This window comes from Lemur catta, chromosome 1 (assembly GCF_020740605.2).
Source record: "Lemur catta isolate mLemCat1 chromosome 1, mLemCat1.pri, whole genome shotgun sequence".
Classification (NCBI taxonomy): domain Eukaryota; kingdom Metazoa; phylum Chordata; class Mammalia; order Primates; family Lemuridae; genus Lemur; species Lemur catta.
In genome coordinates, this window is record NC_059128.1 from 229,313,486 (window position 1) to 229,337,755 (window position 24,270).

The window sequence follows — 24,270 nt, forward strand, 5'->3', positions numbered from 1 at the left end:
GGCCTACGAGACACTTGCATGCCTTTAGAACAGCAATAGTCGTAGGTACTATTCCACAGAAATCAGATGCCTTCTTTTCATGGCAGAGATGCGTTAACTGATTTTTAAGAAAATCTCTATTCATTGTCTATTCCTTTGTTCTTGTGAATATATCCACATCTTTTAAAAAATTTCTCAGCCACAATTCCCTTATATAAAGATTTTATGAATATTTTGTGTTTCTATCTCTCTCTTGAGAACAGGCTTAAAAATGAATGACAAGCAATTCATTTGGTTAATTGATATATTGCAAGTTATGCACTTTATTTCCTTACTAAAACTACACACTGTCCAGAGCAATTCTCTGTTATCTACCTTGACAGCAACACATCAGCTGCCTGGCTCCTTGCCTTGGGATCTCTCCAATACTCCCAGCTAGGGTCACTGAAGGCCACCTACATGCTATATTCTTCTGGTTGGGAAAATTGAGACAAGAGGTAACACCCAACCTACCTTAAGGCTGTTCTTACTCTAAGTTTGTGGGAAAGAGCCTTGAACTTCAAAATTGGGAGCAGTTTCACATGTGGATGATGATTAGTAGTATAAATGGTTAGTAGTATAGGTAGTTAGTAGTAATAACTGAGGTCTTGCCTTCTGCCATCAACAGCACCCTCCCCCCACCAGAGTTCCAGAGACCAGGTCTGTCATGTTTACTGCGCCTAGTTGATTACATTGATTATGTATTTCTTCATTCATTTATTTAAGAACTAGTGATTGACTCCCACTTTGTGCCAGGCATTCTTCTAGGTATGAGGAATGTAACAGTAAGTAAAACAGACAAAAAAAAAAAAAATCCCTGCCCCTAGCACTTTCATTCCAGTTGAAGAGTTAGGGAGGCCAGCATACCTGGAGCAGGGTGGAATAAGATGAAATGAGCGAGGTTCAGTTAAGGGTTAGAGCACATAAGCCCTGCAGATCATGGTAGGGAGTTTGAATTTTATTCTCAGTGGGATGGAAAGTTACTCACCTGTTACGTACATGAAAGTAACATGATCTGGTTCACATTTTAAAAGAATTTCTCAGGCTGCCATGTGGAAAATCTAGGATGGAAAGAAGAAGTAGTATTAGGAAGCTTTGTAGTTGTCTAAGGTAGAGATAGTGATGATTTAGAGATGATGGTGACTAGGATGAGGCAGTTGAGATGGAAAGTAGTTGATTTCTTACTATATTTTTAAGGCAGAACTGATAGAACTTACTAATGGATTGCATATAAGGAGGGAAAAGAAGAAATTGGGAATGATTCCCAGGTTTTTACCTGAGCAACTACGTGAAAAGAGATGCCATTTTCTATCGAAACATCGAGTTTGGGGGATTCAATTTTGGACTTTAGATATATTAAGTTTGAGATGCCTATTAGACATTCACATAGAGATGTCAAGTAGGAAGTTGGATAGAGCCTGGAAGATGAAGGGAGAGGTCATGCTGGAGAGAGACATTTGGAAGTCACCAGTGGACTTGTGTAAGCTTTTAAGGAAATACCTTTATTGTTATATTCTGAGGAAAGAAAAATTTATTTCCTTGTGATGCAAATATGGTATATTTCTTTGTAGTATATGTCACAACACACACCCTGTACAGGCTTCATTATTTTCATTGCAAACAACAGAATTGTCTCTGAATAGCTCAAGCAAAAAGAGGAAATTTATTGAAGGGAATCTTTTAGTTCTTTCACACAATAAAAGAAAAAGTTGAAAACCTCAACTCAAGAAGGGTAGCAACTAAGACTTCACCAGAGACTTTAGTGATAAAAGTTTGAAAAACTCTGGCGTTAATAATATTCATTTCCAATGATTTTAAGTCTGCCAAAATCATGGTGATACTTCACAAAGCCAGGTGGAACACTGTCTGTCCCTTATCTATTAAGCAAAATTGTTGCAATAAACTCTTGCCACTCAAAGTGTGGTTCTTGGATCAATAGTTTGTTTAGAATGTAGAATCTAAGGCTGTACACTCAGAAAAGCCAGAATTCTCATTTTAACAAGATTCTCAAGTGATTCATATGCACATTAAAGTTAGAGAAACACTAAACAATATGATTTTCCCAGCCATAAAACTCTCATTGTCTGAATTGGGGATTGTAATAAATCAACTACATCATGTTTGATGATTGATGTTTGAATTCCTGCCCATAAACTTTATGTAAAATAGCATTATAAATAGTTTTTTATTAAATAATCACAAAACAGTTAAATTATATTGGTGTATATCTTGGTTGTACACAGGTAGCTTATGATATACTATAGAAACATCTATACTTCTTGCTACACATCTGATGACCTTTTTTTCGAGGAAGTCCAGAATTACTTTTGAGGCAAACTTCTCTGGTGACTGATAGATTTATCATAGTTCATTTAGTCTTTTAAGACTCATAGATTTGGCCGGGCGCGGTGGCTCACGCCTGCAATCCTAGCACTTTGGGAGGCCGAGGCGGGTGGATCGCTTGAGGTCAGGAGTTCGAGACCAGCCTGAGCAAGAGCGAGACCCCGTCTCTACTAAAAATAGAAACAAATTAGCTGGCCAACTAAAATATATATAGAAAAAATTAGCTGGGCATGGTGGCACATGCCTGTAGTCCCAGCTACTCCAGAGGCTGAGGCAGTAGGATCGCTTAAGCCCAGGAGTTTGAGGTTGCCGTGAGCTAGGCTGACGCCATGGCACTCACTCTAGCCAGGGCAACAAAGTGACACTCTGTCTCAAAAAAAAAAAAAAAAAAAGACTCATAGATTTGATATTCTGATTGTGTCAAGGCCTCTAACGTCTTTTATTTACACTACAGAGCTGCTTTCATTGATCAGAATCGTGCACTGCAGTGCTCTATCTTTTATACTTTTTTTCATACTTTTATGACAATGTTCTTGGGAATTCACACTATCTACCTATTATAAAATAATAAGAATGAAAACAAATCTATAAATATTAATACCATTTTTTTGAGGAAAAGACATGCCAATTTTTATTTGATGGAAGTAAACATTGGCAGATCATTAAAATTTTGGCTCAGAATTGTGGTCCAGAATGCCAATAGGCCTTGAAGTGGAATGTGGACCTGCCCATGAACTCACAATCCTCCTATAAAACTTCCATGATTTCTTAAATAAGCTTATCTAAAGAATCCCCCTATAAATGTATCTAGTAGATATGATTTAAAGAAAATTTGTCATATTTTTAAAGCAGATTAGCTATTGTAATTTACTCATTAATATCATTTCTTGAAATGTGGCCCTTGAAGCTCTTATAATAGAATCACCATGGAAGCTTATTAGAAATACAGATTCTGTGCCTACTCTAGCCCTACCAAATCAGAGTCTCAGAGGGCAGGGGCCGCCAGGAATCTGCATTTAAAAATAGGTCCTTAGGTAAGTCTTATGCACACTAAAGTTACACTAAACATTAAATTTTCAAGTTTAGTTTTCCATTGGCATCAGTGTCAATTTCCAATGACTGAGCAAAGCATTCCCCTTTATTATTTCACATTATATTTGCTCAGACTCTTTGAGCTTCACATAGGAATTACATTTTGACAAGTACATGGCTTAATTTTTTTTCTATTTTTCCAAAGGCTTTAAACAAATATTGTTTTTTGACAACTCATTAAGACACTATGTACCAAGGCATAGCATTACCATAACACCTAAGAAAATTGCCTTGGCCAGGAAAAGGAGTCATTTTTATAGAACATCACTGATCCACAGTGTGGGGGAGGGGAAAAGAAAAGGAAAAACCATGAGAAGTGATTAATTTAATCTAATATTTCAAAATAGAAAAATATTCATCTGCTTTAAAATTTAAGTACAGAAAACCCTTTCCAAAGGGATTCAACTTTATAATTTTTCATAACACTTGTTTATTAAATCCACAATACAGAGAAGGTGGAGGTTCTCTCATTATCTTACTCCCTATATAAAACAATATTGATATCTCCATATTGCCTCCACAGTGCTTAGGACATAGTAGGAGCACAAAATACATATTGTTTGAATAAATAAATGGCATATATAATACATGCATTTTGCATACTTTTTTGTAATCTAATATTTTCCAGTTATCAATATACCATAGAATCTTTCTAAAACAATAGATATATAATATTCTATTATATTTTATGTACCAAATTTATTTAGCTAATCCCTTACTGATGGACATTTACTTTCAATTTTATACTAATAAAGAAAATCTGAAATAAACAGTTGTACAATTATCTGGTATTTTGAGGGGCAAATTCCTAAAGAAGAGTTACTGAGTCAAAGCTAATATATATTTAAAATTTTAATACATGTGGTCCTCTTGAAATGTTATTTGTTACCATTATAATGTATAACTCACTGTGTTCCCACAAGGTATACTTTTATAAATCTATCTGATAGCCAACAATGTAATTTTATTATTTTACTCACATGTACTTAATTACCAGTGAGAACATATCTATTTTTATATATTTATTAGCCCACTTGTAATTTTTCTATGAATTTCCTTTCATGATATTTAACTCATTTTTCTAAATGAATAGAACAGTACACTTTAAGTTTTTTTCAGAGTTGACTGATTTATTTCTTTTTCTAAACTGACACATAGAAATTATATATGCTATGGTGTACAACATGATGTTTTGATATGTAAAACAGGAAACTTTACATTTTAATTAATAAATATAACACCACAGCAAAACTCTAGTGTTTTATAACCATAAAAGAAGGAAGAAATGCATAGAGAACTGAAGTCAAATAAAATTAAGAAAGACACGCATACAATGAAACAGAGATAGAGAAAGACAATGAGAGAGAGAACCAAGTCAGATAAGCAGAGGGATACTTCAAAATGGACATAAAATAGAGAGCACAAAACATGTATAAATCCACAGAGGAAGAGACATATACAGGCACAAAGTCACACATAAATATGTATTGATAAAGGCATAGACAGAGATCACAAATAAATACATGAGCACAGGAAATGACACATAATCAGATGTATATATACAGTGTTACATAGAGAGAACATCACGTTAGAAAAAGTATAAGACAAACACATAGAGAAAAAAAATCTACACAAAAAATACTGAAAAGAGAGAGCAAGAAAAGATATGTAGAAAGACAGCAACATGGGGATAGGCAAAGATAGGCAAACTCAAAGAGGAGCCTTTCATGAATTAAAACCCTCATAATAAGGTTTTTAAAGAGAAACTTACTAAGGACTTTTTAAATTATGTGGAATTATCACCCCTAGAGGTCAAAATTAAGGTAATATTTCTTCCTTTTTCTCTGCAAATCAGATAAACTAAAATCAAGAATGAGATATAATTATAGAATTAAATTTCTCTCTTTATAATATTTTGAAAAAATACAAAATATGAACTACGAATAAAACAGACACAAAAAATAAAGCAAAGTTTGATTTGGCTATTCCACATAAATGCATAAATAATTTATCCATTTCCCTTTTCATTTAGACATAGTCATGGAATCTGAAAATAACTTTTAAAAATGGTGTAAGTCCTATATAGATAAAAGCCAGAGGTCTCACTAAAGCTACATCTATTACTAAATCCTTATGCCAAAATGATACTAACAAATCCATCAATTTTTGAATTACCATTGAGAAGGAAAGGAAAGAGTTGAAATAGCAAGTGAGAATCAAGCAGCTGAGGAGATTATGGTAAAATTAATATAATTTATTTATTAAGTTCGTGTCTCTCAGAAGAAAGTTAAAAAAACTCTGATTGTTATAGCTGCCTTGCTATTGAGTTAATCAAATCAACTATGTGAAAATCCTATCAAACACTCATCAATCAACCACTATGAATGACCAAAAACAAACAAACAAAAAGACTTAACTAGAAAACCATCAATTCAGCCTTACCATACAGACTCCGCCAAAGTATTGCAGGGATGCATAAATATTTTGAAATATGTTTAAATAATGTGTTCTGACTGCCAGTAAAATTTTTCCAAGCAAATGTTATTAAAAATGTTTGGGCTATCCACAAATGTTTTTACAAGCATTCCTACCAGTCAACTACTGAGGCCTCAGAAAAAATCCTGGCCAACAGAAGAACTCATAAGAAAGCAGCACTGAAGAGAAGGTGACCTAAGGAAATGCAGGTAGGAATATTTAAACTATTAGTATCTTCCAAAAACAAATGCATGTTTTATGAAAGCTCTTGAAACAAACAAAAAAAGCCATTTAGACAGTGAAGACACACCCAACAAAAATGTTTGTTTGCTGATACTAACATTATATTTGGCACGTATTTGCCAGAGCAGAAGTGGGCAAAAATAAGATAAATGCAAACATTTCACAGAAGGCAAAATTACAGTAAATTTATAAGTGTAAAAAAGATGAGAACATTTGTTTACTGAACAGAGAGCAAAAAGTAGATATTTATGGCTCATTTAAAGCAATAACAATTTTACCAGCATAAGATCAGAAGCACAAAAAAATCCTTAAATATCAATTATGTTATACATTACCGTAGTTTTTACAATCATACAAGGCTGCAGCATTTCTTCAATTAACTCGCATGATGTTTCTCTGAGACAAGGTGATGGCAAGTATCATTATCCCCATTTTACAGATGAAATATATTAGCTAGATAAGTCTGTTCTTAATCCCTTATATCACATTTGCCTCCTTATATCACATTTGCCTCCTGGCATTATAAAATATACTTTTAAAACACCATGTTCTTCTGTTCTTTTAAAAAAAAAGATTTATCATACATACTATTGACTAATGTCAAGAAAATAACTTGTCTGATAAAGAAGAAAAATTAGAAATTGTAGGAAAATAAAAAAGCTTATTTATTCATGAATTTCTTTAATAACAATTTGTGGGGCACCTGCTGCCTACTCTTTATTTACATCCTACATCACCATCACCATCATATTAAGTCCTAAAACATATAAAGCTCTGTTTATTTTTCCAGTCTTCTTTGTTAATTCCTTGGTCCACACTAGGCCCAAATCATAAATATTATATGCAGAAGTTCACACTCAAAACAATTTTTCCCTTACTTGACTTGCCCATGTTTCCTGATCATCTTTCATTTCTCTTTCTTTTGTCCCTCCTAGCCCTTAAATGTAGTCAGTTTTATAGATTCTGGCACCGGTTTGTTCTTCAATGCTGACTCCTTTTCTAACTCCAACTACTTGCATGGCTTTGACTGATCCTGATAAGAAGTCATGGTGGGTTGAGAGAAGGAAAGTACCATTATTTCTGGCCCTACTTGTCTGTCAGCGCCAGCCCTTAACTCAAAATGTTTAGAAAATTATTCATCCAGTTTCTACCAACAAGCCTAACTTTCTAGTTTTCATGAATGACAATATCATCCTTCTAATCACCTTTTAAAAGTCTCTCCAGCTCCTGTGTCTCCAGATCCAATTGCTAAATTCTATTGATTTTACTTTCTTAATATCTATAGCACCCAACACCTCCTCTTTATTCTAACCAATATTAATCCAGTTTAACCACCAATCATCATCAATTTAATACAGACTTCTCTGCCATTTCTTTTGTTTTTCAACTCTCACCTTACTTGCTGTTGTCAGATTAATCATCCTAAAGCAATATTACATGTTCATGTAGTAAACTGAAGCTCCCTTGGACTGAATTCCTTCAGTTTTATGACAGTCAGGAGAAGGAATTACAACTCAACCTCAAGTACTTCTCAAGTTTCTTTTGCTTCTCCAAAGACAGATTGAATAACCCAGCCACAGGTATGTTCTCATGGGGTAGTCTTCAGTATCAAAAAGGCTAATCTATCATTTTGTGATCTTTTTCTGCTAGTCATCTTCATACTATATATATATTTTTTCATACTACATGTACGTATTCATACTATATATATTTGCTGTTACATATATATATATGTATGTGTGTGTGTGTGTGTGTGTATCAGCAAACTAAATTGCTCTCTACATTTAAAGTTGCGCTCTACACTTTCCAGCTTCCAAGTGTTCACATTTATACCAGGTATGTTTAAAACTCCCATTTTTAGTTGTCCAATTTTTTGCATTCTTTATGGTACAGACTCATCCGGGAAGCTTTTCTTGATTCATACTCAAACAGGAAGCAATCTCTAATGCCAAAGGATATTCTCTGAACCTCTTTTGTAACTGTTAATGCTTTCTATCTCCTAATATATGCACACAGCACATCTACTAAACAAGAAATTCTAAAAACAGCTTTCAGTCTTCCACAGCCTTATGGTGATAGTTATGGCAAATAGAAATTTGATAATTATCATATGAATGGATTAAAGAATAAAAAGTTAGAATGGAGTTTAGAGTATAACTAGAATATAAGCAAGAAAGCATAAAGATGACTTCTTGAAATCTATTTCAAGGGCTAGGAGTTTCATAACCTTCACAGAAATTAAATGGAATTTAATTGCTTCCTTTTGGTTTCTACGTTTTTGTTCATGTTGGACATCTTTCCATAGTTGGCCTTCACATGTTACTTTACCCATCATGTTCTTTTTTTATTTTTTAAATATTTTAATCAACTTTATATCTTAGAACAGTTTTATGTTTAAAGCAAAATTAAGGGGAAGGTACAGAGATTTTCATAAACCCTCTGCTCCTAACATGAATAGCTTCCCCGTTATAAATGTCTCCCACCAAAGTGATCCAATTGTTACAATTGATCCTACACTGACATATCATTATTGTCAGGTCCAGTCTCTTGGCAAACTGTTGTCCTGGTTCTTTGGCTCCTTGCTTGGAAAATTCACACGCAGGGCCAGTGAGACAGAGTGACCACAGACAGGAAGCAATTTCACACAAACAGCTTTTATTGCAGAAAAGAAGGGAGCTATACAAAACGAGAGTATGTTCAAGAGGAATGTGGCAGTCTCTATGAGTAGAGAAAGACGTGAGGACTCTCAGGTGGTTTCCTTTTATTGGCCTGGTGGTAGGGAGGGTTTACAGAGGTATGGGATGTTACCAGAGAATTGATATACATGATTGACAAGTGTTCTTATAACAAAGTTGCAGCTCCACAGGTGTGTGTGCCTCAAAACCTCGAGTTCCTGCTCTTTGAGATTGTTAGCTGCATTTTCCTGAAGTCCCTCCCTCCCCACGCCCCCGTTTCTTCCTCTAGGAACCACCCTCCTGGCCTATATCTGCCACCTGCAGATTTGGTCCCTGCCTAACAATTATCACTCAAAGTCCATAGTTTACATTAGGATTCACTTTTCTTGTTGTACATTCTATGGATTTGGACAAATGTATAATGAAAATTATCCACTATTATAGTATTACATAAAGTAGTTTTACTGCCCTAAAATTCTACTCCTCTTGTTCATCCCTCCCTCTCTCCAAACTTTCGGCATCCACTGATCTTTTTACCATCTCCATAGTTTTGTCTTTTTAGAATGTCACATAATTGGAATTATTAGTAGGTAGCATTTTAAAATTGGTTTCTTTCACTTAGTAATATGCATATAAGTTTTTTCCATGTCTTTTTATGACTTTAAATCTCATTTCTTTTTAGCATTGAATAATATTCAATTGTCTGGATGTACTACAGTTTACTTATCCATTCACCTACTGAAGGACATCTTGGTTGCTTCCAAGTTTTGACAATTATCAATATAAATAAAGCTGCTATAAGCATTTGTGTGTAAGTTTTTGTGAAGACATAAATTTTCAACTCCTTTGCATAAATACCAAGAAACACTATTACTACATCATATAGTGAGAGCATGTTTAGTTTTGTAAGAAACTGCAAAACTGTCTTCCAAAGCAGCTCTACAATTTTGCCTTCCCACCTTCAATGAATGAGAGTTCCTGTTGCTCCACATCCTCACCACCATTTGGTGTTGTCAGTGTTCTAGACTGTGGCCATTCTAATTTGTATTGGTACCTCATTTTTGTTTTAGTTTGTATTTTCCTGATGACATGTGATGTGGAGCATCTTTTCATATACTTATTTGCCATCTGTATATCTTCTTTAGTAAGATATCTGTTAAGGTATTTGGCCCATTTTTTAAATCAGGTTTTCTTATTGTTGAGTTTTAAGAATTCTTTTCATGTTTTTGATCGCAGTCCTTTATCAGATAAGTCTTTCACAAATATTTTCTTCCAGATTTTTCATTCTCTTGACAGTATCTTTCATAGAGCAGAAGTTAATGAAGTCCTGCTTATCAATTCTTTCTTTTGTGGATCATGCCTTTGGTCTCTAATCTAAAAAGGTCATTGCAAACCCCAAGATCACCTAGATTTTCTTTAACGTTATATTCTAGGAGTTTGAGAGTTTCAAATTTTACATTTAGGTCTGTGATCCATTTTGAGTTCATTTCTGTAAAGGATACAAGGTCTGTGTCAAGATCAATTTTTTTTTTTTTTTTGCATGTGAACGTCCAGTTGTCCCAGCATCATTTGTTGAAAAGACTATCTTGGCTTCATTGTACTACCTTTCCTTTTTTGTCAAAGATCAATTGACTATATGTATGTGGGATATATTTCTGGGCTTCTTATTCTGTTCCATTTATCTATGTGTCTATTCTTTTGCCAATATCATACTGTCTTGATTACTATACCTTTATAATAAGGCTTAAAGTTAGGTAGTGTCAGTCCTCCACATTTGGTCTTCTCCTTCAATATTGTGTTGGATATTCTGGGTTTTTTGCTTCTTTTTATAAACTTTAGAATCAGTTTGTTGATATATACAACATAACTTGCCAAGATTTTGATTGGGTTTGCATTGAATCTATAGATCAAATCAGGAAGAACTGACATCTTGACAATATTGAGGCCCCCTTTCTATGAAATAGAATCTCTCTAAAATGGAATCTATTTGGTTCTTTGATTTCATCAGAGTTTTATAGTTTTCCTTATGTAAATCTGTGTATATTTTATTAGATTTATGCCTAAGTATTTCATTTTGGGAGGTGCTGATATAAATGGTATTGTATTTTAAATTTCTAATTCTAGTTGTTCCTTACTGGCAATATAGGAAAATGATTGAATTTTTAATATTAACTATGTACTCTTCAACCCTGCTTTAATATGTTAGTTCCAGGATGTTGTAGGGTTTTTGTCAATAATTTCAAATTGATTTCATAATTGAACAAAGATAGTTTTATCTTCTTCTTTCCCAGTCCATATACCTTTTCTTTTCTTTTCTTTTCTTTTCTTTTTGCTTTAGCTAGGACTTCTAGTGTAAAAAGAACTGGTGAGAAGAAACATCTTTGCTTTGTTTCTGACCTTGGTGGGGAAGCTTTGAGTCTGTCACCATTGAGTATAATGTTAATTGTAGGGTTTTTTGTAGATATTCTTTGCCAAGTTGAAGAAGTTCCCCTCTATTCCTACTTTACTTTGAGTTTTTAAATCATAAATGGGTGTTGGAATATGTCAAATTATTTTTCTACATCTGTTGATATGATCATGCGAATTTCCTCTTTAGCTTGTGGATGTAATGTATTACATTTGATATATCAAATTAATTTTCAAATGGTGAATCAGCTTAGCACACCTGGGATAAATCCTACTTGGTTGTGGCATGGTATTCTTTTTATACATTGTTGGATTTGATTTGCTAGTATTTTATTAAGTATTCTTGCATCTATATTGATGAGATATATTGTTCTATAATTTTCTTTCTTTGTAATGTCTTTACCTAGTTGTGGTAATATGTAATGCTGGCCTCATAGAAATGAGTTAAACAGCATTCCCTCTCCCATATTCTGAAAGAGATTATAGTGAATTGGCATAATTTCTTCCTGAAATATTTGGTAGAATTTACTAGTGAACCCATCTGGGCCTAGTGCTTTCTGTTTTGGAAGGTTATTAATTACTGATTTAATATCTTTAACAGATATAGCCCTATTCAGACTATTTCTTCTTATGTGAGTTTTTGCAGGTTCTATTTCTCAAGGAATTGGTTCATTTTATCTAGATTATAAAATTTGTGGGCATAGACTTGTTCATAGTATTCTTATAATATCTTTTTTAATGTCTATGTGGTCTGTCATCATGTCCCCTCTTTCATTTCTGACATTAGTAATTTGTCAGCTCTCCTTTTTTCTTAGTCTGGCTAGATCAGTACAATCTTATTGATTTTACTGAGATTTTCAGAAAATAGTTTCATTGATTTTCTCTGTTGATTTCCTATTTTTAATTTCATTGATTTCTGCTCCAATTTTTATTTCTTTTTATTTCTTACATTAGATTTATTTTGCTCTTCTTTTTCTGATTTCCTTAGCTGAAATCATAGATGATTGATTTTAGAATTTATTCTTTTCTAGCGTATGCATTCACTGCTATAAATTACCCTCTAAACACTACTTTTACTGCATCCCAAAATTTTGATAAGCTGTGTTTTCATTTTTATTAGTTTAAAATATTTTATAATACTTCTTGTGATTTCTTCTTTGATCAATTTCTTATTCAGAAGTGTATTGTTTAATCTTCAAATATTAAGGGGTTTTCCAGCTATATTTCTGTTATTGATGTCTAGTTTAATTCTATTGTGGTCTGAGAGTGGACATCATATGATTTCTATTCTTCTCAGTTTGTTAATGTGTGTCTTATGGCCCAAAATGTAGTCTTGGCCATTCATTAATCATTCTTAGTGAATATTACAAGTGAATTTGGGAAGAATGTATACTCTGCTGTTGTTGGATGAAATAGTATATAGATGTCCGTTATATCCCATTGATTAATGTTTCTGTTGAATTCAACTATGTCCTTACTGATTTTATGTCTGAAGTTAATATAGCTACTCTTGCTATCTTTTGATTAGTTGGTTAATCCATTTACTTTGAATGTATATGTTTTTATATTTAAAATAGGTTTCTTGTAGACAACATATAGTTGACTTTTGTTTTTTTAACTGTTCTGACAATCTCTGTCTTTTAATTCATGCATTTAGGCCATTGACATTCAACGTGGTTGCTGATACAACTGAATAATATATTCTATATTTGTTACTGTTTTCTATTTATTGACTTTGTTCTTTGTTGCTATTTTTGTCTTTCATGCTTTTTCTGCTTTTTGTGGTTTTAACTGAGTATTTTGCATTAGCAGTCCCCAACCTTTTTAGCACAAGGGACCAGTTTCATGGAAGACAATTTTTCCACAGACCAGGGTTGAGGGGAAGATGGTTTGGGGATGATTCAAGTGCATTACATTTATTGTGCAGTCTAACCTCTCTGCTAACGATAATCTGTACTTGCAGCTACTCCCCAGAGCTAACATCACTGCCTCAGCTCCACCTCAGATCATCAGGCATTAGATTCTCACAAGGAACATGCAACAGATCCCTTGCATGTGCAGTTTACAGTAGAGTTCACGCTCCTTTGAGAATCTAATCCTGCTACTGATTTGACAGGAGGCGGAGCTTATGCGGTGATACAAGAGATGGGGAGCAGCTGTAAATACAGATGAAGCTTCACTCACTTCCCTCCACTCACTTTCTGCTGTGCAGCCCAGTTCCTAACAGGCCATGGATGGGTACCAGTGTGCAGCCTGAGGGTTGGGGACTGCAGTTTTACATGACTCCATTTTTTCTCCTTTCTTAGCATATTAGTTATACTTCTTTATAAAAATTTTTGGAGATTGCCTTAGAGTTTACAATATACATTTACAACTAATTCAAGTCCATTTTCAAAGCACACTATATCACTTCATAGGTACTGTGTGTACCTTATAATAACAAAATAACCCTAATTTTTCCCTTTCATGTCTTGTATCATTGCTGTCATTAATTTCACTTATATATAAGCACACATAAATCTATATTTAACACATTGTTGCTATTAATATTTTGAACACACTGTTATCTTTAAGATCAATTGAAAATAAGAAAAATAAAATTTTTATTTTACTTTTATTTATTCTTTCTCCAATGTTTTTCCATACTTTATGTAGATAGGGGTTTCTGACCTATATCATTTTTCTTCTCTTCAAAGAACTTCTTTTAACATTTCTTACAAAAGCGGTCTATTGGCAAAAAATTCCCTCAATTTTTACATTTTTGAGAAAGTCTTTATACTCCTTCACTGTTGAAGGATAATTTTGCATGGTACAGAATTCTAGGTTGGTAGGTTATCATCTTCCAACACTTTAAATGTTTCACTCCACTCTCTTCTTGTTTATGTATTTTTTTAGAAGAAGTCAGATGTAATTCTTGTTTTTGCTAGTTACTCGATATAGTATCTTTTTTCCTCTCAGGCTTCTTTTGAGATTTTTTTCTTTATGTTTTATTTTCTGTAGTTTGAAAATAATATGCCTAGGTATGGTGGATTTTTTTTTTTTTTGGCCTTTATCCTGCTCAGTGTTCTCTGAGCTTCCTGAATCTGTGATTTGATATCTGACATTAATTTGGTGGAAATTCTTAGTCATTAACATATCAAATATTTCTTTTGTTCCTTTCTCTCTTTCTTCTCCTTCTGCTATTTTCCTTACAAGTATTGACACCTTTCAAAGTTGTCCCACAGTTCTTAAATATTTTGTTCTTTTTTCCATTCTTTTTTCTCTTTGCTTTTCTGTTTTGGCAGTTTCTATTGAGATATCCCCAAGCTCAAAGATTCTTTCCTTGGTTGTGTCAAGTTTATCAATAAGTCTATCAAAGGCATTCTTCATTTCTGTTACACTGTTTTTGATCTCCAGCATTTTTTGTTTTTGGTTCTTTCTCAGAATTTCCATTTCTTTGCCTACATTGCCCAGCTGTTCTTGCATACTATCCACTTTATTAATTAGATCCCTTAGCATATTAATTATAGTTGTTTTAAATTTTAAATCTGCATGATATCTGAATCTGGTTCTTATGCTTGCTTTCTCTTTTCAGAATGTATTTTACCTTGCCTTTTAGAAAGCTGTGCAATTTTTTGTTGAAAGGAAGACATGACATATTGGGTAGTAGGATAGGAACTGAGGTTAAAAGGCTTTTAGTGTGACACTTTATGTTAATATGGCAGCAGTTAGGCTGCATTTAATACCTGCTGCACCTGTAGGTGCTAGGAGTTTCAAATTCTTCTAGTGTCTTTATTTTTCCCTCCTGTTGTCTTTAGGTTTACTTAAGAACTCCTTCTGAAATACAGTCTGATCCATGCAACTCTTTCATCTATAATCCATTATTATTATACCAAAGCCCTGTTGATGCAGTGGTAAGGAGTGAGGAAAGGGAATTATTCTATAATCTTATGATTATATTTCAGTCTTTTAGTGGGTCTGTGTCAATGGATTGTGACCTTCACAAATATTAATATATTTCTTCACCCTCCCACATATGACAGTAAGACAGGAAGGCCAAGGGAGTTGAATTTTGGGAAAATGTCCCTCTTGCAGCAGTAATATGGCCTCTAATAAGGTCTTTTTGCTTGCAGAGTAGGCCTTGGTTATAAAGAATGTTCTTTTCCTTTTCTCCCCCTACACACATCTTAGATGGGATGGGATGACTAGAGTAATCTAGAGTTAGGTATTTTCTTTCCCTCAGATCAATTAGACTCTGATAAAATCCTAGCAGAATAGACTCTGGTTAAATAATTTCTCCTGAGGGAAGGCCTTAAGAAAAGATTGTTCTGTCTTATTTCAAAATAGTTTATTTTTCCTTCCCCCTTCCAAAAGCACAGGGGGATTTTTCCCTAATATTTACTTTGAGAATCTGGCAGAGCTCCATGAGGTAAAACTCACAAAAGTAGGGAGGCCCCTGATAACTGAGTCCCTCTGGAGTTTTTATCTCCCAGACTTGTCCACACTGAGCCCTCAGCAATTTGTCATTTACAGTTCATTTTTCCTTACCCCAGCGCTGATTCTTGTGGAGGTTACTGCTCAGGGGTTTCTGCTCTGGTAAGTTATGATTCTTTGTATATATCTTGTTTGGGGGGCAGTGACTTCACTTCTCTTATAGATCTTAGACAGGTTGTTGATTTTTCAGTTTATTCAGTTTTTTACTTGTTGTTTAGATGGAGTAGCAACTTCCAGATTCTTATATGCCAGACCAGAAACATGAAGTTTTCCCTATCATGTTCTTTTAACTCTTTTCCCTCCTACACCTAGCTAATATCCCTGAGGTCTGATCTATATTGCAACTTCTCCCAGTAAGTCTTCCCTGATTCACTCAGTACATGTGTATTATAATTGCTGTAAACAGTATCTGCCTTCTCCAATGGACTCTAAGCTCCATGAGATCAGGGACAAAGTCTGACTTCTTTAACACTATATTCTCAGTGCCTACCAAAGTGATAAATAGACTGTATTGAAAGAAAGAAAAAAAGAGAATGTATTATTCTACTAGTGCTACACTCTTAACAAATACAGCTTTATAATATGTTTTTTTTTTTTTTTTTTTTTTTGAGACAGAGTCTCACTCTGTTGCCCGGGCTAGAGTGAGTGCCATGGCATCAGCCTAGCTCACAGCAACCTCAAACTCCTGGGCTTAAGCGATCCTACTGCCTCAGCCTCCCAAGTAGCTGGGACTACAGGCATGCGCCACCATGCCCGGCTAATTTTTTCTATATATATATTTTTAGTTGTCCAGATAATTTATTTCTATTTTTAGTAGAGACGGGGTCTCGCTCAGGCTGGTCTCGAACTCCTGACCTCAAGCGATCCACCCACCTCGGCCTCCCAGAGGGCTAGGATTACAGGCGTGAGCCACCGCGCCCGGCCTATAATATGTTTTAATATCTGGTTGGATATATCATCAAACTTATTTTATTTTTGAAATGTAGTTTGAGTATCTTTGCCTATTTAACAGATGAAGTATTTTATCCAGTTCAATGAGAAATACTATTGGTATATTTGGAATGACTTAGAAACCATAAATGTGGGAAGAAATGACAGCTTTATAATATTTGGCCCTCTGATCCAGGAACAGGGCATGTTCCTCCATTATTCAAGTGTTCTTAGATCCCTTTTTTTGTTTTTAAAAAAATGCTGGCTTCATATAGATCCTGCATATTTTTGTTAATTTCTAGAAGTTTCATAATTTTTGTTACTATTAAGAATGAGATCTAGCCAGCCGTAATGGCTCATGCCTGTAGTTCCAGCTGCTCAGAGGCTGACGCAGGAAGATTGCTTGAGCCCAGGAATTTGAGGGTGCAGTGAGCTATGATTGTGCCACTAGACTTCAGCCTGGGCCAAAGAGCAAGACCCACATCTCTAAATAAAAATAAATGAGATCTTTATCCACTTATATTTTTTGAGAAACTATTTTATTTTAGAGCAGTTTTCTATTTAATAAATATTATTACAAAGATAATAAGAGTTTCTCTTTATTTCATATTCCATTTCCTTTATTATTAACACCTAACATCATTATGGTACATTTGTCACAATTAATGAACCAATACTAATACATCATCATTGACTGAAGTCCATATCTTATTCAGATTTTCTTAGTTTTTACCTAGTATCTTTTTTCTGCTGCAGGATCACATCCAAGATACCACATTATATTCAGCAGCAGTCTCTTTAGGCTCCTCTTAGTTGTGGTGGTTTCTCAAACTTTCCTTGGTTTTGATGACCTTGACAGTTCTGTACTGGTCAGGTATTTTGTAGAATGTAACTTGACTGGGATTTGTCTAATTTTTTTATGATTAGACTGGGGTAATGTTTTTGGAAAGAAGACCACAGAAGAAAAAGGATATTCTTATCACATCACATCAAAGCTACATACTATCAATATAATTTGTCACTATTGATGTTAACCTCAATCACCTGGTTCGGAAGTGGTATTTGTCAAGTTTCTCCATTATCAAGTTTCTTTTTTTTGGTCTCTTTTTCCAACATTCTGCTTTTTGGAAGAATTTACCTTCTGTTTTTAACTGAATATTTTCTATGTAAATGAAAGTTATTGATTTTAGTATTTATATATTATTTAAAGTAATGCTAAATTTTAAAGAGGAGATGGTCATCAAAATATTTACCAACTACAAAATATCAATGAGAAATTAGACTACTCTTATAAATAATGCCTAAGGAAATCTCTTTTTTCAATTTCATTTTACAAAGATACACTTTTCTGTGGCTTACCAGGATTACTATAATTAATTTCTGGAAATATTGAATTTGTGGCCCTAATATTTTATGTCTTCATAAAATAATAATAGAAATGCAGGGCAAATGCCAGTTTATGAGACCCACAGAAAGTCACCCTGATTAAAATTTTATTCATTTGGAAGTGTTGATATATGGCAAGAAACACCCTGTCCAGCTCCATGCCTACTGTGTTTATTATGATGTATGATTTGACTCTTGACTAAATATTTCAGTTAACTTTCTATATTAGTTATATATTTCTGCATAAGAAATTACCCCCACAGTTTAGTGGCTTAAAACAGAAGCACCTATTATCTCCACAGTTTCTGTGGATCAGGAATGTGGACATGACTTAAGTGGGTCTCTTCAGGTTCTTCCGTAAGGCCACAATCAAGATGTCAGCCAAGGCTGTAGTCATTTCAAGATTCGATTGAGGAAGAATCTGCTTTCAAGCTCACTCAGTGGTTGTTTGCAGGATTTAGTTTCTTTTGGGCTATTGCACTCAATAAGAGAGCCTCACTCAGTTCCTTGCTGGCTATTGGCTGGAGTTCACCTACAGTTCCTAGCCACGTGGTTTTCTTCAACATAGCAGCTTACTCCATCAATGTGAGCAAACCAAACCGACAAGAGAGAGAATGAGAGGGGTAGCAAGATTGAAGTAATAGTCCTTTATAACTTAAGTATGGAAGTGACAGTCCACAACTTTTGCTGAATTCTATTTATTAGAAGCCAGTCATTAAGGCCAGGCCACCCTCAAGGAGAAGGGATGACACAAGGGTGTGACTATGGAGAACTATGTCATAAGTTGCCTACCACATTATCCCTATGATGTTCCTCCATATAGGAGGATTGTATATCCCTATTCTATTAACAGAGGAATGACCATGGGATTTGCTTTGGCTCTCGAAATCTGTACAGAAATAAAACACCTTATAATATTTTAAGGTATTTAAAAGTCTATATTATAAAAATTACTTCAGAGAGTCACTTCTGGAGTGAGGAGCTTGACAAATCCCCTCCCCAAAAAGCAAAAATAAAATTAGATGCTCGAAAATAACTCCCAAGTATCAAAATCAACTAGAGGCATACAATTAACTAAGAACTTGTATTCAAGAAAACTACTGAACCATGGGTAAGAACAATGGTAGTTTATGGCATTTTAGCCTGGGTTGCTCCCACACTGCTCCTAGGACAGGGTGGACCACAAAAACCATCATCTTTATGCAAAGTGGACTGGCTTAATTTGGAGCACAGTAGGAAATCTGCATGTCCAGGACATTGTCAAAAACAATAGTGATCTTTGTGACAAATAATTGGGGAAGGACAACATCATAGCTAGCCCTGGGTTATAATTAAGGTTACAACAAGCAATAGATCAACAGACTAGATAGAAATTTAATGGAGATAAATGAAGAATGAGACAGACTTCCTTATACTAAATACAAAAATGAACTCAAAATGGATTTAAGTATAAGAACTAAATGTAAGACACAAATGTAAGAACTAAAACTATAAAACTTCTAGAGGGAAAGACAATAGAAAATCTTCATGACCTTGGAATTGCTTGGATTAGTCAGTGTTCTAGGGTATAACACCAAAGACATAATCCATAAAAGAAAAACGTGATAAGTTGGAGTTCATAAAAATTTAAAAATTTTTTGGACCTCAAAAGACACTGGCCAGATACAGTGGCTCGCACTTGTAATTCTAGAACTCTGGGAGCCCAAGGAGGTGGAGGATCACTGGAGCCCAGAAGTTCTAGACCAGCCTGAGCAAGAGCAAGACTCCTATCTTTACAAAAAAATAGAAAAATTAGCAGGGTATGGTGGTGGGTACCTGTAGTCACAGCTACTTGGGAGGCCGATGCAGGAAGATCACTTGAGCCCAGGAAGTTTGAAGTTGCAGTGAGTTATGATGACGCCACTTCACTCTAGCCTGGGTAACAGAGTGAGACTCTGTCTCAAAAAAAAGAGAAGACACTGTTAAGAAAAATGAAAAGATAAGACACAGGCTGGGAGAAAATATCTGCCAATTATAGATTTGATAAATACTTTATCCAGAATATATAAACAACTCTTACAATTCAATAAGGAGAAGACAAGAAAAGATGTTCAACCTCATTAGTCATTTGAATTAGAAAATGCAGATTAAAATTGTAGTGGCAAACCACTTCAGACCCATTAGAATGGCTGTAATAAAAAAGACAAGCAATAATAAGTATTAGTGAAGATATGGAGAAACTGTAACCCTCTTATGTTTGCTGATGTGAATGAAAAATGATTTGTCATTTTGTAAAGGTTTGACAGTTTCTTAAAAAATTAAAGAAAAATTTTTCATACAACCCAGCATTTCCACTCTTAGGTATTTACTCAAGACAAAATAAAACATATGTCCACACAAGTCTTTTACACTAATGTACTTATCAGTTTTATTTGTAATAGCCAAAATTTTGACACAATACAAATGTCCATCAATTGATGAATGATTAAAAAATGTATTATATCCATACAATGGAAAATTATTTGGCCATAAAAGGAAACAAACTACTGACACAGGCTACAGCACAGATGACCCTCAAAAACATGCTAACTGAAAGAAGTCAGACATAAAAGATTACATGGTATATGTTTTCATTCATATGGAATATCCATAAAAGGCACATTTTTAGACAGAAATTAATTATTAACTGGAGCTGGGGCTAGGAATAAAGATTCACTATAAATGGGCAGAAGAGACGTTCGGAGGGTGATGGACATGTTCTAAAAGTGGATTGTGGTAATAAGTTGCACAATTCTGTAAATTTACTAAAAATCATAGAATTATACATCAAGAATGGCTAAATTTATGGAAATTACACCTCAATAAAACTGTTTTTACAGAGGAAAAGGTCTGTGTGTGGTTTGCCAAGTCTCTCTTCTTTGCATCAAGATGACCAGCTATGTTCCAGACAGGGGCTCTTTCAGCAGGCTGGGTCCCAAAAGGAAGACACGTGTGGAGCAGAGCTGCAGGCAGCTCAAGATGGCTGTGAACAAGGAAACAACTTTTGCTGCTGTAAGCCACTGAGGTTGAGATTTCGGGGTCATTTATTAGCCTATCCTGACTGTCTCATTTACCTTTCTAAGAAATAAAATATATCACTATATACTGATGTTAAATTTTTCAGTGAAGAATTTCCATTTAAGAAGGAAGATTATATATAACTATTATGTACCCATACTTATTAATAAAAATAAAAATAAAAAAATTGTAAAAGTAAAATTATTACTAAATGTGTTTTCTGTAATTTCATAACTTTATGAGTCTTTAAATTAGAAATACAAAATTTTTTATAACAATCTAGTACTTCATGCAACTGCAAATTATATGACAAAATTATTTACACATATTTACATAACACTTTTTTGAGACTATCCTAATGAACAAGATAGACAAGGATCCTACCTTCACAAAGCTTATAGTCTATAAAAAATGTTTATTATCTCTTTGCTTTGTACAACCTATTTAAAAACAACTATAATTTTACTTTCATATTTAATTTTAATTTTTTTTAAAAAAGGAACTATATGATCAACCTTTTAGTCTAAACTTCTGTGACTATCACTTCTGATTTACCAGATAATTTTTATGTATTTTAATTTGTAGTCATTTTTTATTTCTACCAGCAGATGGAACCCTTTAGATTTATTTGTCTCTTAAACACAGCACTATATAAACCTTTGATTTTTTTCATTGTTAAGAATTATTTTTTTCGATTTAACATTCATTTCTAAAACATAAGCTAATGAGAATAGGCAAAAATGGCCATTCTATATTCCCCCCCCCAAAATCTTCACATTAATGAAATTCATATCAGCATATTCAATTAAAGTTATAAGTTCACAGACTCTTTGTCACAGAACACCTGTCATGGGGTAAATTCTTAAGATATACTTTATACTTCCAGTGGTGAAAAAAAAATGTATGAGCTAAAAATAAAGAGGTTTCTATCCTCTAGACTAAGAGTTGGCAAAGTTTTTCTGTAAAAAGTCAGATAGTAAATATTTTAGGATTTGTGGGCCTTAAGCTTTCTACAGAAACTATTCATCTGTGTTATTGTAGTGCAAAAACAGTCATAGACAATATGTAAACAAATGAGCAAGATTGTGTTCCATTACCATTTTATATGCAACAAAGGTGGACAAATTTGCTCTTTGGGCCAGTTTGTCCACCCCTTTTCTAGGCTAGTGACTCTTAAACCTGAGTGTACATCACAATCACCAGGAGAACATGTTAAAATCCAGATTGCTAGGCCAGACCTCCAAAGCTTCTGCTGAAGCAGATCTCTGAAGGGGCTCAGGAATCTAACAAGCTTCCAAGTGGTGCTGATGCCGCTGGTCGCAGGAACATACTTTACTGAGAAACCCCTACTCTAGCCTGTATTTCACAGAAATGGAATTACTATTTTAAAACTTTTGATGTATATTGGAGTTATTTTAGTTATAATGTTACCTTTACTGTATCAGAAGGCCAGCTTCACTATACCCCTATTCAGCATTGGACATTCCAGGCCGTTTTCTTCATTTAGATATAAAACAGTAAGTGTTAACATAGAAAAAAAAAAAAAAACTCTGTAAAATAATTTAAAGAGGTTTATTCCCAGCCAGATGTGTGTGACCAGGCCAGAGCACATGACATATAGGTCACAAGTTACAGGTGGGTTGAAAGATTCCTTGATTTGTAATTGGTTAAAGAAATGAAGCTTTCTCTAAAGGTTTGGAATATTTTAACTTAAGATAAGGATGTCTGCTAATCAGAGACAAGCCACTGGATTGGCCAAATTCTGCATTCTCTAAAGTGTTACGCGGTACTTGACCCAAACACTTGTATACATCTCTGTGAAGGTGTGGAACAAAAGCCCTGTCCAAGCACAAGGGCACAGGATACTGGATGATTTTGCTTCTATAAGAAGCTATAAATGTGCTTCCATGGCTATAGCAGCTCTTGCCCCAGGAAATGTTTCCCCAAAGGCTGAGTGGAGAAGAGAGACACTTTGTAAGCTTATGCTCTGCTTTGCTTTGAAAAGAGTTTTCAAAAACTAATTCTCCCATAACCTGAACTGGACGGTTCAGGCTAGAGTTTATTTATGAGCAAGGTTGCAGCTTTCTCCTTACAGAGCTCATGTGGGGTTATCTCACAAGAGTTACAAGTTTAACAGAGAGCTAGAAATCTATCAGGCTTCATTAAAATTTATTATGGAGAAAAAGTGGAAAAGAAGCAATATTGACTATACTAAAATCAAAGTTTCAGTCCATAATCATAAATTTTAGGACTGTCCTCTGTTCTCCACTGCCCTGAAATTGATCTCAGTCAAAAGTTTGAGAAAGAACTCATTATTGCAAAAGAAACAGTGGCCCTAGAAAATTCACTGTAAAGTGGCACATCCTATGTGTTCTACCGTGCTTTCCACTATTCCTCAATAAAAATCTAACACTATAATCAAGTCAGTCTTCTCACTGTCCTCGAACCAGCAGCCATGTCTATGTCTCATTGCATCAGCACCCCCTGCCCTTTTCTTTGCTCCTGTTAACCCTACTGCCAGAGTCACTTTCACGTAACACTTTGGAATCCTTTCCTCAAAGACCTTATTCAAGCTCTGGATGCTAAAGGAGACTTTCCCTTTTTCAGGGCTCTTAGGGCTCACATCAGAGACTGAAGCATAATTCCATACTATCAGGTATTAGCTAATGCTTGCTAAAGAGACCTGCTTAGCCCTGGATGAGGATGGGTATGCAGATGAAACCTGGAGTTTGAAAGGTCACATGGTACATCTAGAGAGACTGGCTGAGGGTTTTTCAAAATTATCTCTATGGCAGCTCCAGGAGGAATAGGATAATTCTAACATGTCTAAGAGAAGAAAGAAAACGGTGAAGAGTTAAACTAGATCTGGCAAATTTCCTGAGGGTGCATGATGCAGGAGTAACACAATGAACCCAACTATCTGAGAGGGACACTGGAGTCAGTTTATGGAGTAAACTTGAAAGATTCTTACTGTCAGGAAAAATCAAAAATCGGAAGTGTTCTGTCCTGAGAGATAACTAAAGATCAGACAAGAAAGGAGCTGTGTGTGAAGATGCCAGGGCTGACACATGACAAACCTTCCTCTACCCGACTACCCATGACTGGGCGTTTTACCAGTCTCACAGACCCTGAAACTAACACTGAGAGAACACTGGTGTAATCCCAAAGTGATTGAGTTTCTACCCCTCAGCAG

At 34.6% G+C, this 24,270-nt stretch overlaps 1 long non-coding RNA gene across 1 annotated transcript in view; it reads left to right on the forward strand.

The window, feature by feature from the left end:
- Window positions 1–21,215, forward strand: part of LOC123642048 — a 76,505-nt gene extending 55,290 nt beyond the window's left edge. The window contains exons 2-3 of the long non-coding RNA XR_006736382.1: window positions 15,785–15,827; window positions 20,900–21,215. This is a non-coding gene — a long non-coding RNA (uncharacterized LOC123642048). The remainder of the gene's footprint in view (window positions 1–15,784; window positions 15,828–20,899) is intronic.
- The last annotated feature ends 3,055 nt before the right edge of the window (window positions 21,216–24,270 follow it).